This window comes from Mirounga leonina, unplaced genomic scaffold (genome assembly GCF_011800145.1).
Source record: "Mirounga leonina isolate KUSES-001 unplaced genomic scaffold, KU_Mleo_1.0 Mir_53, whole genome shotgun sequence".
NCBI classification, from domain to species: domain Eukaryota; kingdom Metazoa; phylum Chordata; class Mammalia; order Carnivora; family Phocidae; genus Mirounga; species Mirounga leonina.
Window position 1 is genome coordinate 79,910,906 of NW_023270807.1, and position 19,277 is coordinate 79,930,182.

The window sequence follows — 19,277 nt, forward strand, 5'->3', positions numbered from 1 at the left end:
AGGTGAGTAAAGTGCATCAGGAAAGGACTAATTAATGTGTTTTATACATAATCACAAGGCTAATAAGTGGTGGGAATGGAACTTGAATGCAGTCTCTCTAACTGCAGAGCCTGTGGGCTCAACAGTCACATGTCACCTTCTTACCCTCTAAACAGAAGAGGCTCAAGAAATATTTTGAGGAAATGACTGTAACTATCTCTTGTAATATGAACACACTGATTCTTGACTCCCTTCTGGAGACATAAACTGTGTGTTCACAAAGGAAGCAGTCACACACTTAAAGATAGTTCTCATGCCCCTCAGCCATCAGACAGTTTTGCTGGTTAGTCGCAGAGAGAGTGTAGGTACTGGCTACCCATGTACTTCTGAGCGGTGACTTGAAGATCAGAATTCTGTGCCACTCTAGGAATCTGAAAATGTCTCCGCTTTCTTTGAGTGAGTGGTTTGAGCATTTAGTCAACCTTCCCTGGAAAACAGTTTTCAAAACTTTGTTTCTTCTGTCCTTCTCTCCAAACCTATTTCCCACCAGGCCTTTAAACATCCATTGGCAAATATCTGGAGATGCCCTCCTGCACAACGATCCATGCTCTTCAACTTTCCTATCCTTTTCTCCACACTGTCTCTCCTGAGTCTAGACACTGGCTCATCACAGGTTCTGGAGTGCATTCTATGCCAGCTTGTCTCATCTTGGAAATGTTTAAAGTAGGTACATTTACACAAAGGTTGTGATTTATTAGAATTTTATGTATTGAGGGCGCCTGGGTGGCTCAGTCGTTAAGCGTCTGCCTTCAGCTCAGGTCATGATCCTGGGGTCCCGGGATCGAGTCCCACATCAGGCTCCCGGCTTGGCGGGAGGCCTGCTTCTCCCTCTCCCACTCCCCCTGCTTGTGTTCCTGCTCTCGCTGTCTCTCTCTGTCAAATAAATAAATAAAATCTTTAAAAATAAATAAATAAATAAATAAATAAATAAAAATAAATAAAAAAAAAGAATTTTATGTATTGAGTCATCAGGAGGCTTTGTTTTAAAAAGTGTTGATAACTAGAGAAGACAATGCTTAATTCAAAAGAATTAATCCCTAACAATGGACTAAGAGTGGGGGGAGGGGCAGAGGGAGAGAATCTCCATGCTGAGCATGGAGCCCCACAGGGGCTCAATCTCACAACCCATGAGATCATGACCTGAGCCAAAACCAAGAATCAGCCGCTTAACCAACTGAGCCCCCCAGGTGCCCTTCAATGGAGTAGGAGTTTTGAGGCCTAAATAGGACTAAACAGTTTTAGGATAAGATATTTTCTTGAATCTCAAAAGAATAACTACAATAAATTATCAGGCTCCTAAAAATTCCCTTATCTTATTTAGCACTTATAACACTTTAAGATGTAAGTATTTTGTCCCCATTTGGAGAAGATAGTAAAATTTGTCAATTTGCACATCTAGTCAGAAGCATAATTGAGACTTGAACTCTGACCCATTTGACACTTTGCTACTGCTTTATTTCCTAGTTGACCTCTTATAAATTCAGTTCTTTGGTGAATTCCTAGGGAATGTACAGTTAACCTGAAAGACTATTTTGAGTTAAGATAAAAATAATTGAAGGTTGCCTAACATATCTTCATTTTAATAACAGTCTTTAAGGCATTAACCTTAGAGAAGTGATTTGGTGGCCCAGAAGGGCTTCTCATGGGCATGTTTGGGGGTAAGTGGGACTTCCTCTCAAAGCAGTGTGAGCAAAGAGCTCCTTGACCTTAAACAAACTGAACTCTGCTTGGGGAATTGGTCAGAGAAGCTGATCTCTACCTGAATGTGGAAATGGGCTTTAGAAACTTGGCTGACAAAACCTCCCTCTGTCAGTAATAAGTGGTTTGATTTTACTTAGTTTGTCTGTCCTTCCATTTCCTCAACTGTAAAATGAAGATGTTTGACAGGATCAGAACACCTCAAACCAGCAAGCTCATCAGAACCAACTGGGGAGTCATCTTTCAAAACATCCATACCTGTTTCCCTTTATTCTTTTACAGAAATCACACTCAAAGACTCCTTGCATCCAATTAACAGGTCTAACATAACTTCTGACTTTACCATGTTATGGTTAGACTCTGGGAGGTATCATCATCCTGGACATAATAGGGAAAATAAAATCAAACAAAGCATGTCAAAGTAAATTTGTAATATCATGACTTTTTTGATTAGACACCAGAACTAGATAAAAGGTGAACAAAAAAAAAATCTATGTAATGTGAGAAATTTTGTTGACTTCATCTTTCATTTTATTTATTAAACAGAAGATATGAGTTGACATACTATTGTGATTTAAATGATCTCCAGTTAATTTTGTCCTCTTTTTCTTATAAAGGATGGGATCAAACAACTGATTGGGTTTTTTAAATTGAATTCAAAAGAAATATTTTAAAATTTAGACAATGATGTCTATATTGTGCACATGATGTCAAATAGCGTGTTTGATTAAAACTTTCATCTTTAACTAGTTGCTTCAGCAATATTTCTTTTCCATCTTTATTTTATTCTGTCAGTAGTGTTTTAAATCTCTTAATTACTCATACCATACATTTCATTCAGTATGTGAAACATTTGCCTCATGAGAAAAAATTCCCACCATGGCCTGATCTCTCACCAGTTTTGTGCATCTGAAGAAAAATCTTTCTAAAAGATTGAGATGAGCGACAACAGAGTAAATTTTCAAATGGTATTGTTGACTGAGAGCATAATGGACAGTACCAAACTGTTTACAGATGTTACACTTGGCCCCTTTCCCAGTGCCAAATATTTTCATGAGAGATAAAGAGCATAATCTATTCACATATAATGACTTTCCTCTTCAAAATCTTTTGAGGTTGGTTACATTTTAATAACCATTTGCTCTTGAAAAATGATTTCTTTCTTGAAGACCCGTCTGCATCTGTATAGCTAGGCACCCATTCCTTCCTTGTCTTCAATACCAAATGTTGGCTTCTCTCCACAAAGTGCACGCTTGCTACACCGTCCAGTAGATTGTGTTCTTGCCGCAGTGAAGGAAAAGGAAACTCTAAGCGATGTAGCATATTGTGTTCTATTTTTTTCTACAGAGCATCGTATAACCATGTGGTAGAGTGAATAAGAGGACAGATTGTGATGCTAAATGATCTTTCTTCTTATTCTGGCTTCACCAATTGTGTGATCTTGAATGCATGACTTAACTTCTCTAAGCCCCTTTAACTCATCTTCAGAAAGAGAATAACACTACAGGGGCGCCTGGGTGGCTCAGTCAGTTAAGCGGCTGCATTCGGCTCAGGTCACGATCCCGGGTTCCTGGGATCGAGCCCCGCGTCCGGCTCCACGCTCAGCAGAGAGCCTGCTTCTCCCTCTCCCTGCCACTCTGCCTACTTGTGCTCTCTCTCTATCTCTCTGTCAAATGAATAAATAAAATCTTAAAAAAAAAAAAAAGAAAGAAAAGAACAATACATATCTCTTTAGAGTTATGTTAGGATGATTAAATGAGAAAATGTGTAAAGATTAAATATTCAGTAGAAAGTAGATGTTGTATTTCTGCAGGGTCTCAGAAACACAAGAAATGCCAGTGTGGGGGGAAAAGTGGCTGTCAACTCTAGTGGGGGATGGCAGCTAATTTATTTTCTGGGAATTAAAGAACTCATGCCATTAGTTTCAAAGACAGTGATTCATGAGTTGAAGTATATTTCTACTGTAAAAACCTTCTCTGAAGGATTACATACAGGATAGAGATAGGAGGACATAATTTTCCAGATGCATCTCTTCTATGAGGAGCTTAATATTCTTTAGTCCAGTAGTTCTCAAACTTTTCTCATTATAAGAATCATCTGTGGATCTGTAAAAACAAACAGAAATAAACCAAAACAACAAACAGAAAATAAGGTTGGGCCCAACCACAGACCTACTCTATCAGGAGGTCAATGGATGGAGATATAGAAGCTGATTTTTTAAGAGCTCTCCATTTATTTCTGATGCACAGTAGGAAACTGTTGGGATTTTTAAATTCCCCTCCCAATATTCAGAGAGCCAGATACTAATTATTACCCTGATGACTCAGGGAAGTCATATTCTTGGTAATTTACTTGTGGAAATGGAAAAAAAAAATATCTGTTTTGGGTTTTTTAATAAAATAGCGTTTCTATGAAGAAAGAAGAGCACTAATAAAAATATGTCAAGAACTAATTAATTTTTAGCACTATTAACCTAGTATTTAAAATAATATAATTGTCAGCATATTAACAGAAATACAAACTTAACTGAAGGCAGCAGAAAAACAGAATTATGGAAGCAGAAAGTTGAATATAACATAGAAGAAAATTTGAGAAAAATTTTCATAATATAATGATTAAATTAAGATAATGAGACCAAGCAAAAGAGACCAAATGATACAGAAAATATATAAAAGTTAGGATCAATATATTCAATTTAGGAAAGATAGAAACAAATAAAACAAACAAAAAAACAATAATCAAACATATGACTAAAGAGATGTTTTGAATTGAAAAAGTAACAGGTTTTTACCTCAAGCAAAAAAAGAACAATAAGATACCCATACCTAAGATATGTGATGCAAACATTTTTACAAATTTTAAGATTAAATAATTTTAAAATCTAGACAGATAAAAAGATAGGTTATCTACAACTTACAGAAACTGAGGTGATCTTAAAATTCCCCCAACACTAAATATCAGAACCAAATAAAATTATTTTATAGACCTGATGTTTGAATAATTTAACATACATTTCTTATGCAGAAACCACAGAAAAATCTCCTCAGATATATAAGAACAACAAAAACTAAATAAGCCACCCATAAAAGTTTCTGGAAAACTTTCTTAAGAATATATTCCAGGAGATGAGGCACCCGGGTGGCACAGTCGGTTGGACTTTCTACTCTTGGTTTCAGCTCAGGTCTGGTTTTGGGTTCATGGGATTCAGCCCTGTGTGGGTCTCTGCACTCAGTGCAGAGTCTGCTTGAGGCTCTTTCTCCTTTCCCTCTGCCTCTCTGCCCTGCTGTGTCTTTCTAAAATGAATGAATACATCTTAAAAAAAAAAAAAAAGAATATATTCCAGGAGTGCCTGGATGGCAATTAAGCCATCCCACTCGTGATTTCAGCTCGGGTCATGATCTTGGGGTCATGAGAGCAAGTCTCTCCTCAGGCTCCTCGCTGAGCGTGGAGCCTGCTTAAGATTCTATGTCTCCCTCTCCCTCTGCCCCTCCATCCCCGCTCGCTCTCTCTCTCTCTCTTTCTCTCAAAAAAAATTATAGTAAACACTGTAATCATTAAGAAAGTAAGACTGAATAATTACTGTAACTATAATGAAAAACTCGAGTGCAAATGCCATAAATAACTTTAAACCATTAACATTTCACAATATTTGTGGAAATCTGTAATTCTTTATTAAACCTATAAAATTTTATAACTGGGTGTAAGAGGGGAGGAGAGTTCTCAAACTCCAAATTTCAAATCTTTAAAATCAAAAGTCATATATTTTCTTTTCTTTTCTGCTTTGATTTTATAAAGAAATATTTGTTTGAGTTGATTTAAAGACTTAAAGATAAACATTCACGGAATGTGACTAGGAAGATAACAAACAAAACATCATATTATAAAAAAACCACAAGGAAAATAGAAAAGGGTTTACAAAACAAAAAGAAAATACTCCATTAAGTTGACAGAAAAACAAACCTTGCCAAAAGCAATGAATAAAAGTTATTTAACCTCTTTCAATAAAGGACAAGGCAATCTGTTTAATGAACAAATTCATTTGTATGTTGCTTACAAGAGATACATAAACCAAAATGGCACAGTTGACTGAATATTTGATAATGACGAGTATAAATTGATGTCAGACATGGTTATAAGAAAATCCAAGAAAGTAAAATTAGTGGCAAAGAAACTAAAGAGACAAGAAGGCTCATAAATAAAATTTTGATAAAAGAATTCACAATGAAGACAAATAGTGATATGTGCAAGAATAAATTGACCTCCCTCCTGAAAAAGGTAGTGTTATAAATTAATATTGCTATTTATAAGTTTGGGTCAAATATTATAAAAAATTAGCAAAGAATTTGATTAACGTAGTGCTAATAGTTTAAGAAATAATCATTGATAGATTAGAAAGTAAATGCTGAACTTTACAAAATTATGTATAGTCATGAAACATACTGAAATTCTCAACAAATTCTAAGTAATAGAAATTTTTAGGTAATATTTGACCATTATATAGACATATCCGAACTTAAAAGCAAAGTTGTAAAAATAAACATCCTATTGTCTTGATACATACTTAAATATTTTATACAACTGAGACAATAAAGGGAAAAATAAATGCAATCTAATGCAATCTAATTTGATAAATGCAATCTAATTTGATAAAGATAAAAGGATATTGATATCAAGATATCGAGGGTGCAACCAAAGTTACATTCAGAAATAATTGTGTAGACAGATGGGATTGTGTTGTTTAAAAAGATGACAATTAAGCATTCAGCCAAAAAAAGTCTGAGATTTTTAAAAATCTGTTTTAGGAGAAAATAACTAATAAAAACTGCAGTGAGTTACTTAGAAAAAAGAAATAAAAAATAGAATTAATAAATGAGTCTGAGAACCAATTCTTGGGGAAAAGTAAAATAAAACATACTAACTAGACAAAATTTCATTTAAATTTTAGTTAAGAAATTAAAAACCAAGCAAATAATGTCAGAAATCAAAAAGGAGACCTAATAAAAACTGAATTCATAGTAAACGTCTTAATTCTCAGGGTTTTGTTTTGTTCATTGTATTTATTTATAACCTAGCATACACATAACCTAACACTTTATAGGTGTAGCAGGCTTTCATAAATATTTATGGAATGAATGAATATGGAAGATATTAAAAATTGTAAGAGGACACTTTGCACTGTGTAGAGCTGTGTACTCATTAACTCCAAGAAAAAGTTCCATATTCAAAGAATTTTATGCTTAGTTTTTCAATCTTTTGAAGGTTAAATGTTTTTTTATTTGTCCTTGGACATAGAAAATACGGAAAACTTTCTAGTTCTTTAATGAAAGTAGTAAAATACTAATACAATTGGACAAAAATAGAAAATAAAAAAGAAAAACTATCACAAACCTACACAAACACAAAAAGCAAAGCAGGCACACAAGTGAGAACAGCATCATTTATCTGCAATGTAAAAAACATGACTAAGGTGTTAGCAAACTTAATTAAAATATTAAAAAGATGGTTCACCATCTTAAAGTAGGGTTTCTTCCAAGGACGCAAACCTAACTTAATACAAGGCTGTACAGCCTGTGGTTATGAGCATGACCTTGAGATCCAAGCAGCTCTTGATTCAATTCACTATTGTCTCACTTAGTCGTGGTGTGACATTGAGCCTTAATTTCCTCATCTGTAAAATGGGAATAATAATAGTATTAATCTTAAAGAACCAGTTGGGAAAATTAAATGTTATATAAAATGCCGAGCATGGCATCTGGTGTATATCATTGTTACTATCATCATCATCATCATCATCATCATCATCATCACCACTATCAGTATTATTTTATTTAATAATCTCAGGAGCCATCATTGTCCGATTTTTATTCCAGGGCAATAATGTGTACAACTGCTACAATGGTTGTTTTATAGTATTTTGATTAGCAACATGATTAAAGAAAATCAAAGTGGGGGGAGGAATCATGTGTATAGTAAGTGAAAATATGTCCTTTCCATGGGCCCAGGAAAGCTTTCCCTTGAGGTAGGTGTGTGTAACTCATTCATGGCCCATGCTTGAGTCTAGTCTGGGAAAAGCTGAAGCTCTGGAGGACATCCCTGCCTTTGGCCCTATGATACATTACAGTGCTGATGTACTTACACTTCACGTGGGCAGATTGTGTCAGCTAATCTCTGTGGCTGCTCAGTGGTAAATAAAAGTCATGGATGAGCTATTTTCCAAAATCTTGTAAGTAGACTCAGAGATGGCACTGTCCATATGATTTTAACATGGGACCGTGTTTCCTAAGGAAACATGGCAAGTGGAGGTGGGAGATACTAGCAAATGTCCCACTTTGTTCCCCAGGCACAGGGAAGGGCTATGGTTTTCTCTTTTAAGTCCTGTGCTTGCTTTTACTGTATAGAGTAAATTTGCCCCACCCCTTATTTTATTTTATTTTATTTTTTTAAAGATTTTATCTATTTATTTGGCAGAGAGAGACACAGCGAGAGAGGGAACACAAGCAGGGGGAGTGGGAGAGGGAGAAGCAGACTTCCTGTGGAGCAGGGAGCCTGATACGGGACTCGATCCCAGGACCCTGAGATCATGACCTGAGCCCAAGGCAGATGCTTAACGACTGAGCCACCCAGGCGCCCCCCACCCCTTATTTTAAAACAGGAAATGAAGATCAAATTTTCCTTTCCATTATTGTAAACAGTTGTGCAAATGAAAAGATTGTTTTCTTCTGGGAACCCCACAACCCACCCAGGAATCCTATGAAGTGATCTATAATCTAATACAGTAAGAAAAAAATCTCTGATTTTGATTCATCACCACTGTGCTCACTGCTATATCACCGCCCAGGACTGCCAGAATTTCTCTGTCACCCAAAACTACACTGGAGTCACTAAAGGCAGCAGCTGGGGCACTGGTGACCCATCCAAAAACAAGAGAATTGAGCTGATCTGGATGTCCAACAAAAGGATGCCGGTAAAATTTATGGGAGATACCTGAGAGTGGAAGAAAGCACTAAAAATAATTAAATAGGTGTTGGAAGGTTCACTGTTCAAAAATATTATTTGTTGTTTGAAATTTTGCTGTATTATGTTCATAGGCCTAAAAAAAGCAATTCTATTCAAAAATTACTTTCAAACTTGAAGTTTTTACTTAAAGATAAAACTAATATATATCTGTATACATTAAGGAAGGTTAAAAGGTTACATTGATTATATAAACTGTTAGGAATGGAATATTCTTGGCACATTTTCACATACCTTACTCAGTTGCTTAGCTGACTCTTGTCTCTAATACCATGTCTAGAACCAGAGGAATGTGTTTTTTAAAATATGGACTATTTTTATTTTTTCCATAAAATTGTCTATAATATTTTTGAATTAAAATTCTATGTTAAAAATGTGAAATCATTGACATTTTCACTAAACATTTCTTTGTGAAAGAGGTAAGAAAGTATCCTTTCTAAATGTGCTGTCCAAATAATTTCTGCTGGATGAAATATACTCTCAAATCCAATTTATTTTATACTGGGGTAAATATTGCAGCCCAAATATTTTCACAGGCACTGCCTTTTTGCTTCCATTTAGAGTAGTTTCCTTCAACAAATATTTTTATAAGACAACATTTGTCAAATAAGTTGTCTCTATTTATGATTCCCCTGAAAGTTTTACCAAATTTAGATGCTGCAAAATTGTAGGTTTTCTCAATTTTATTTCATTGCAATACAGGATATAAATGTATTCAATTAGGAATAGGAGATTTGCCAACTAATTCTTCCTGCAAATCAGATGTTCCCAAGATTTTATGCAATTTCAAAACTAAATTTTATACACTTGTCTGTGATCTCATTCTCTAATTTATTCAGCTTCCCATTGCTTTTGTAGAAAATGTCTTCCCCATTGGCAAGATAATGTCTTCAGTAATTTCAGTTTGCTGAAGGCTTCAACCTGAAGTCATTGCTTTTCTTGCCATACCATTTGTTGAATACTTTGCTTAAAAATTTCCAGGTGATTTTGAAGAAAATGCAACCAAAATTTGGAGAAATCCTTTACAAAAATATTAGTATCTTTGTAGGCTATTAGGCTGATTAATAGAGTAGTTATTTAAAGACTTCACCATTGCTAACATCTTATTGATGAGAAGCTAGAGGGAGAGAAAGAGCATACTGCTAGGCCAAACATTTTTTTATTCAACATTAGTTTTACCAATATTAGTTATTCCAACTGTGTACTTATAAAAATATGTACAGATTTTGACAATTGTAGCTTCTATTTCAGTTGGTAGAATATTAGTTTCTTTGGGTGAAATTATGAATTTTATGTACTCTACAACCAATTCCAAATACATTTCTCCTTCACAGGTTCCTTAATTTAGTGAGAACATTGTTGCTACCATGCCGATGTGCTCTACAAAATTTTCTGTTCATATTATCGCCCCTAAAACAAATGCTATAACCTCAGTGTTGCACTTTTAACATTCATAATGATATCAGATGTTTTACTTTTGAGAGGATAAATTCCAAAGCTTTACTTTGATTCCAGGAACCATATGGGGGGGAAAAGAAAAGAATGATTATTGGAATTACCGATTTTCAATGTGAAGCATCTGCTGATACCAAACTGACGTCCTTTAAACTTGAGAAGTTCTGCTGCTAATGGAGTCACAGCATTTGCTGCTGTCACTTCCAGCTTCGTGCAGGCACAAACACTTGGAATTGAAAATGAGCAGCGTTAATTCCAACCAACAGCCAATTGATCTAAATGAAAACTCATGCTTCAGAGTCACATGTGGACGTACCTTATGTGACTGCATATGTAAAATTGTCCTTTTGGGCACAGTGTCCCTAACAATTTTGAGTTGATACTGATGGCTTCCCAGAAGATATTTTTTGTCCTTTATTTTTCATCTCTTCAGTGATATCACATGGGCTTTGTGATGAGTGGAAAATTTAGTACGTATTTTTTTAATTAAACATGCACTTTCATTTCTTGAGGTCATTGATGACAGAAGGATTTATTGCTAAATTCAAAGAGTATTACCAAACAATATGATGCATAGCTGCGGATTTACAATCGGTGGATGACATCATTGTAGCAAGAGCATTTAAGCTACTTGCTACACGTTTTAAACCTGAACTGCTCCAGGGGCTGGCTGAAGAACAGCATCTAATACGTGTAATACTTCAACCACCATCAGGACCAAAGGAGTTAGCAGCTCATACCTGAATGCCCTGCACATTCTCCTTAGATCTAGAAAGCATGAAAAAATGAAAAGGATAAAGACAGAGGCTTTTGCTGGTCATCTGCCAGGGCATATATGTCTTATACCTACTGCCAGTAAGACAACGACAGGTGCTGACAATAAACTAGCAGTCTAGCAGAGCTATCCTGACTTATTTTTATGCAACTATTAATAATAATACTTGAAAAAACAAAAATACTTGGACATACGACAACTGAACAGGATCCTGGGACCAAAAGGTGAATCAGGGGTCTCCTTTGCGCCCTGGGGTGATCACCCTTCTGATTGCACCGCTTGTTTAGGGACCATTTACCTAGGGCAGGCCTTCTGGTTTTTCGGAGGTGAAATGGTCACCAAAATAGGATCCCCACTCTCTGTGTTGGCCCACTTCTCATAGTTCAATTTTGCAAAGCATGCTGTTTTCAAAGGCCGTTCTCACAATGAACTCCTTTGATTCAGACATGATTCAGGAAGCACATCATCCCCTCTGCCACCAGTTTTTGAGGACCCTCCTACCCCTCGGCCCAAGGGCACCGAACACAGGAGAGCACAGGGTGCCGCACCTCTGCTTGTGTTGTTTTGAGAACACCAGGCTTTCTCAGCATCGAGGGGATAGGCTGTCACAGTAAGCAGGCTTTCTCACTCAGCCTCTCCTCTTGATGCCACTCAGCAGCTTGAGAGCAGCCAAAGCCACAGGAATGTCAGGGTGATTATTGGCCAATGTCAAACTTACTTTGGAGCAGAGGCCCTTTAAGTTCAGCAGACAGATTTACCTTTCTTACGGCCTTAATAGAATTAAGCAAATCAGCACTTCCTGCTGAAGGCGGGCTGCACCCCCACCAAGCTAGCAGTATCATTAAGGAACCACATGTGTTTAAAATAAAATTGTTTCTAACAGTAAGTCTCAAATACCTGCTCTGCCGGCATACTTGGTGATTTTTAAGATTCTGTCAAGCTGTGATGACTTTAACCTTATTCTTTGAAACACTCTCCTTTTCCCTCTTTTGCTGTATTCATCTATTAAATTGAATTTACTCTATTTTACTCTAATGAAAAGAGAAATAGAATATATTCAAAATATACTTGAGGCTCAAACTGGTGCCACTCTTTTTCTTCCTCATAAGACTTTTGCACCCCATTTCAATCAGCGGTCCCATTATGATTCCAGTTCCTAAATAGAAAACACTGGCTTTCTCACTGCTCTCGGTTCATATCAGTTGCCATTCTCCAGGTTTTGTCACATTTTCCTCAGAACTGACCCTTGTGTTTTCTGTTTGCTCTTCATTCCCATGCTCTCTCTCCAATCCAACCCTTAAGAACCTCCCCTCTGTGAGAATGAACCCAAATTTCCACCTTTACCAGCCTAGCGTTGCAAGTGGGTAGAGCCAGAATGGCTGGTCAATGCTGGCTGTTACCTGCTCGGTACACTTGGCCAGATTTAACCTCTATGCCTCAGTTTTTCATCTGTAAAATGGGGCCAGTAATTGTTCTCAGAGAGGTGTTGTGAGGATTAAATGAGTTGTACGTAAAGCACTTAAGAGGTGATTAGCTATCTCCTCAACTTTAGGAAATCAAGTAAGGCAGAGATATCATCCATTTATAGTCAATGCAGAGAAGCTTTGAAAAATGCTTAAGGCAACTCTCTTAGCATAAGACAGCCAAGGTTATTAGTTTGCTTGATCCAAGACCAAAATAATGTTCTTGAAAGCGACATGAATTCCTCGTGTAGAAGAGATCATGGTCTTCACAAGAAAATCAATCCTCAGGGTTTGGGACATATGTTTGATTTCAGATGTGACCGAAAAAAACCATCCTCAGTCCAGAATGCACACCTTGTACAAAAATCGGAAGTTTTCTATTTCATTCAAGTAACTTATTCCATAGTGATCAATGTTTTTTTGAACCTTTCAGCCATAAGTGTTCAAAATTATTTTGAAAAGGTGTTACTAAATATACATCTATCATTTTTTTTCTTTACTTGCACATGTACAACAAATTTGATGAAAAAAACATCTTTTATATCTACTTTGTAAGTCACGCATATTAAATCATAAACATTTTTTAAAGATTTTATTTATTTATTTGACAGAGAGAGAGAACACAAGCTGGGGGAGCGGCAGGCAGAGGGAGAAGCAGGCTCCCTGCTGAGCAGAGAGCCCAACGTGGGGCTCAATCCCAGGACCCTGGGATCATGACCTGAGCAGTCGCTTAACTGACTGAGCCACTCAGGTGCCCCTAAATCATAAATTTTTTTTAAGAAACGTTATATAATTTTTTAGAACAAAAGTCTTTAATAGTAGGTTTAGGATAATTAATTAGGACCTAAGTTAATCTCAAAGTGAAAGAATGTAGATAAAAGTACCTTGTAACATGTCCAAATATGAGATATTAAATCACATAGTTGTGATTTCATGTTTCAGGGTGTGTGTTGTGGGGAGGAGAAGGGCACTTGTTCATGGAAATTCAAACTACAATCGCTAGCCCATTTATCTACACCCATTCTCCAAGTTAGAAGCTGCCATCACCTTTAATGGGTAACAATAATTGTTATCAATTATTAATCACCTATAGTTTCCCTAAATTGGGATAGGTGCTCAAAACATAATATTCCTAGACTCATATTGTTAGCCCTATAAATGTCTGTGGCTTTCTGGGGAGGGTAGTTAGGCTTACTCTGTTCTTGAGTTTGGCTAGTTTTGACCAGTAACTCTCTTTGCCTTTCCATTGTTCACATCAAAAAAGTCTGAAGGGGTCGTCCTGACAGAAGATAGACACACATCCCTGAGAAATTTCAATCAGTTCTTTACTCCATGTTACTAGCGACTGAACACAAATTTAAAATATTAAGATAAGAGGCTGAGGATGAGAAATGCTGTTTCCCCTAGTCAAACTCAGTCCAACTATGGTTGTTCTTGAGCATGGGCCTCACTGCCCGACCTTCTTCATTTCCCTTCCTTTCTGGACTGTAGCTTTTCTTCAACAGTCCTTATTCTTCCCTTCTACTCTGATATCTTACCAATCTTTACAGCTTCCTGAAATGAGTCATAGCATTTTTATCTCCCACCAGTTTCTTCTGCCAAATATTTGGAAAAGGAAACTAGGACTCTGAGAATGAAGGAGACCATGAAAATCATCAGGATAGGCTTCTGCTTTAGTTTACTACATGTTTTTTTTTTTTAATTTTTAATTTAAATTCAACTTCATTAACATATATTGTATTATTAGTTTCAGTGATTCATCAGTTGCTTACAACACCCAGTGCTCATTACATCAAGTGCCCTCCTTAATGCCCATCACCCAGTTACCCCATCACCTCCACTCCAGCAACCCTCAGTTTGCTGCCTATAGCTAAGAGTCTCTTATGCTTTGCCTTCCTCTCTGTTTTCCTCTTATTTTATTTTTCCTTCCCTTCCCCTATGTTCATCTGTTTTGTTTTTTAAATTCCACATATGAATGGAATCATATGGTGTTTGTCTTTCTTTAGCTGACTTATTTCACTTAGCATAATACCCTCTAGTTCCATCCATGTCATTGCAAATGGCAAGATTTCATTCTTTTTGATGGCTGAGTAATAAAGCCATAATCATCAATTACTACATGTTCTTACTTTCTTTTTTCTTTGTATACTTGTCTGTATGTCTGTTCTTCTCTGTCTTAATAAAAAGTTCAGGGCGCCTGGATGGCTCAGTTGGTTGAAGGTCCTACTCTTGATTTCAGCTCAGGTCATGATCTCAGGGTGAGATTGAGCACCGTGTGGGACTCTGCACTGGGTGTGGAGCCTGCTTAAGATTCTCTCCCTCTCTTTCTCTTTCTTCCTCTCCCCCCTGCCCACTTGCTCTCTTTCTCTAAAAAAAAAAAAAGTTCATCTTCTGCCAATAGAATTCATTAGTTCTTCATAGAAGATCCACATCATCCTGAAAGCACAACTTTGGATCTTATTAAATAGTAAGAGAAATTATTTCTTCCCCAAACTGGAGCTTCATCAAACCTTCTCTTCTATTAATTTCTTTTAATGTGAAGAATCACTATTTTGGATCTGGATTACTTCTTCCCAATCCTTGTTCATTTGTTTGTTTCCCCTTTCATTACATCAAAACAGAGTCCTGTTATGGAAAAAATGCACCTGTAATCCTCACATTAACATTCCAAGCTAAGCACCTAGTCTTAAATATGAAGACCTGTTAAATTTATTAGAATTTCATGCTTGATCATTAGCAGAAGTAGAAATGATTTGACACAAAGTCAGTGGAATTAACAAAGCTTTAAACAGGAAATAGCATCAAAATATATTCATAGGCAAAGCTTAAAATAACTGAAATTCTAACAATATGCAGAAAAATTATGACCAGCAAAGCTAATACTGTTATTACAACAAACACCACAACCACCACAACCACCATGTGATTTAAGACCACCTCAGAGACCAAGGGACGCCTTTAGCCCAGAGTGACTAAAGGAAACCTCCCTTTCCTGATCATGCACGGATCCCTTACCATCTCATGGCCTGCTGCCTTGTTGTTCTCTAATCTTCTGCTTCCTGAACTGGCCCCTGTTCCCAATCATCATAAGCTGAGTTATAGAGGACAGTTCTCTTCTGAATATCAGCCTGCCAGGTATTTTCAGAGAATTACTATTATAGAAAATTGTTGAGAAATAATAGTTAAAATTAAGTTATAGTTCTGCAAATAGAAAAACTAACTGGGGATTTCATTGAGCTAACTTGGCCTTACCAGGGATGTGGCTCGAGATAGAAATTGGAGTCCATACTGATTTAAAACTTTATCAAAGTAGGGCTTCTATTACAATTCTGGGTGTTTACCCAAAGAAAATGAAAACACTAATTCAAAAAGATATATGCACCCCTATATTCATTGCAGCATTATTTATAGTAGCCAAAGTATGGAGGCAACCTAAGTGTCCATTGATAGATGAATGAATATAGATAGATTAGATAGATAGATAGATAGATGATAGATAGATAGATAGATAGATATAGATACATACACATACATACAATGAAACAATACTCAGCCATAAAAAAGAATGAAATCCTGTCATTTGCGACAACATGGATGGACCCAGGGGTGTTATGCTAAGTGAAATAAGTCAGACAGTGAAAGACAAGTACCAGATGATTTCACTTATATGTGAAATCTAAAAAAACAAAACAAATGAACTAACAAACAAAACCAGAAATAGAATAATAAATACAGAGAACATTTGGTGGTTGCCAGAAGGGAGCGGGGTCAGGAGGATGGGCAAAATAGGTGAAGGGGATTAAGTGGTATAAAATTCCAGTTATAAAATAAATAAGTCACAGAGATGAAAAGTACAGCTTAGGGAATATAGTCAATAATATTGTAATAACAGTGTATGGTGACAGATGGCAACTACACTTACTGTGGTGAGCATTGCATAATGTATAGAATTGTTGGATCACTATGTTGTGCACCTGAAACTAATATAACATTATATGTCAACTACAACCCGATAATAAAATTTTTAAAATAAAAAAATAAAATAATACAAAAAATTCTTATGCGGACATCTAACATGTAAGTAATCAAAGGTAATTTTTGGATTTTATCTCTTAAGACAGTCTCCTATCTTTTAAGCTCTCAACAAAGAAAAGTTACCAAATTCCTGTTAAATCATTTTCATTTTCATTAATACATGCATACATTCTTCAGTGAACATATTTAATTCATACGAAGTTAAATAATATAAGATCAAGCTATAAGACCATTCTTGGCAATCGCTATGGATAATAGCACCCTGTATTTCTTCCATCTGTGTGGCTTTTACAGGGGCTTCACAAACTCAAGATGAGACAATTATGTTTAACTGTGTTCTATTTTGGAGCTACTGCTTGGCAATTCTGCTGCAGCCTGAGGGAGACAGTAAGACCCTGAAGAAGTAGTAGGCATCTTGCCACATGGGGTCCTGTAGTAGGAGCCCGTGGCCTAACAGAAGCATGTCTGGGCCTAGCCCCGCAAGGCCAAGATTTCCTATGACCCCAGATGTCCTCCAAATTAAGAACAGTTTCTCTGGTTTATGCATTACGATCACAAAAATTTTAATACATATTTGACAGCAGCCTAAAACAGCAACAGAGATTTGTGGAAAAGCCAAGATAGTCTGATCCAGAAGTCTTCATTTCTTAGTTATATAAAAGTTCCCCTGCATTCTGAAATCACTGATTATATTCTTCTATCTTGAATACAATACCTTATTCTGGTTAAACGCAAAATATTTTTAAACATTATTTTAAAGAATTTGCATTACTCAACTCTAGTAGCGTGCAATAGAAGACATTCCGAAGAGAAATTAAGTACTTTTCAATGGTTAGGTTCAAATCAGGTACTTTGGAAGATATGGTTCTGTGAAATCTTACCACTTGTTTAAATCCCCAAAGCCTGAAGATAAACAGATTGCTGAGGAGAGGAGGCAGGAGTGAGCCTTAAGCTCAAGGGTTATCCTAAGGTGAGAGTGGCCAAAGTCCAAAGGCAGGTACAAGAGTCAATCATCCATCAGAGGAGGGGAAAATCCTTGATCAGAAAAAGGAATATTTAGGAAAAGACAGGACAGACAAGTTTGGCAAAGAAATAGCCACTAACCTTTCTTTTTTTGTTCGAAAGAACATGAGAAATCACAATTCCACGAGAGAACATGAAGAAGAAAGACAAGTGCACTGTAAAAAATATTTAAAATAGAATTAGTTGACTCAAGGGTTGCAAAAGTGATCATCTACCCACTCCTGTTTCTCTTGAATTCACTACCCTGACAAAATATATATGAAAAATCTAACATACGTTAAATTTCAAAAGTACTCCATTCTAAACATATTGATTTGTGTCTTCTTCAATTTCTTTCATGAGTGTTCTGTAGTTCCTAGAGTATAGATCTTTTACCTCTTTGGTTAGTTTTATTCTGAGGTATCTTATGGTTTTTGGTGCTATTGTAAATGGAATCGTTTCTCTAATTTCTCTTTCTACAGTTGCATTGTTAGTGTATAAGAAAGCAACTGATTTCTGTGCATTGATTTTGTATCCTGCCACATTACTGAATTGCTATATGAGTTCTAGTAATTTGGGGGTGGAGTCTTTTGGGTTTTCCACATAAAGTATCATGTCATCTGTGAAAAGAGCGAATTTGACTTCTTCTTTGCCAATTTGAATACCTTTTATTTCTTTTTTTGCCTGATTGCTGTTGCTAGGACTTCTAGTACTATGTTGAACAACAGTGGTGAGAGTGGGCACCCTTGACGTGTTCCTGATCTTAAGGGAAAGACTCTCAGCTTTTCCCCATTGAGAATGATATTCACTGTGGGTTTTACATAGATGGATTTTATGAAGTTGAGGAATGTTCCCTCTATCCTTATACTCTGAAGAGTTTTAATCAGGAAAGGATGCTGTATTTTGTCAAATGCTTTTTCTGCATCAATTGAGAGGACCATATGGTTCTTCTCTCTCCTCTTATTAATGTGTTCTATCACATTGATTGATTTGTGAATGTTGAACCACCCTTGCATCCCAGGGATAAATTCCACTTGGTCATGGTGGATGATCCTTTTAATGTATTGTTGGATCCTATTAGCTAGGATTTTGTTGAGGATTTTGGAATCCATATTCATCAGGGATATCAGTCTGAAATTCTCCTTTTTGATGGAGTCTTTGCTTGGTTTGGGGATTAAGGTAATGCTGGCCTCATAGAATGAGTCTGGAAGCTTTCCTTCTGTTTCTATTTTTTATTTTATTTTTTTATTTTTTTTATTTTTTTTAAAGATTTTATTTATTTATTTGACAGAGAAAGACACAGCGAGAGAGGGAACACAAACGGGGAGTGGGAGAGGGAGAAGCAGACTCCCTGCCGAGCAGGGAGCCCGATGCGGGACTCGATCCTGGGACTCCAGGATCATGACCTGAGCCGAAGGCAGTTGCTTAACCAACTGAGCCACCCAGGCACCCCTGTTTCTATTTTTTAAAACAGCTTCAGTAGAATAGGTATTATGTTTGGTAGAATTCCCCAGGGAATCCATCAGGCCCTGGACTCTTGTTTTTTGGGAGATTTTTGATCATTGCTTCATCTCGTTACTGGTTATTGGCTTATTCAGGCTGTCAATTTCTTCCTGTTTCAGTCTTGGCAGCTTATAGGTTTCTAGGAAGGCATCCATTTCATCCAGATTGCTCAGTTTATTGGCATATAGTTGTTGATAATAATTTCTAATAATTGTTTCTATTTCCTTGGTGTTAGTCATGATCTCTCCCCTTTCCTTCATAATTTTATTAATTTAGGTCCTTTCTCTTTTCTT

At 36.4% G+C, this 19,277-nt stretch overlaps 1 long non-coding RNA gene across 6 annotated transcripts in view; it reads right to left on the reverse strand.

Annotated features, from left to right (window-relative positions):
- Positions 1-3,377: 3,377 nt before the first annotated feature.
- Positions 3,378-19,277, reverse strand: part of LOC118000712 — a 103,003-nt gene continuing 87,103 nt past the window's right edge. For 2 of the 6 annotated variants that reach the window (XR_004676530.1, XR_004676529.1), the window contains exons 5-7: positions 17,584-17,657; positions 15,460-15,596; positions 14,767-15,069 (exon numbers count right to left, since the gene is read on the reverse strand). This is a non-coding gene — a long non-coding RNA (uncharacterized LOC118000712). Of the gene's footprint in view, positions 3,843-10,326; positions 10,433-14,766; positions 15,070-15,459; positions 15,597-17,583; positions 17,658-19,277 lie in introns of those variants that run through there. The other 4 variants (XR_004676531.1, XR_004676532.1, XR_004676533.1 and 1 more) reach the window with 4 other exon arrangements.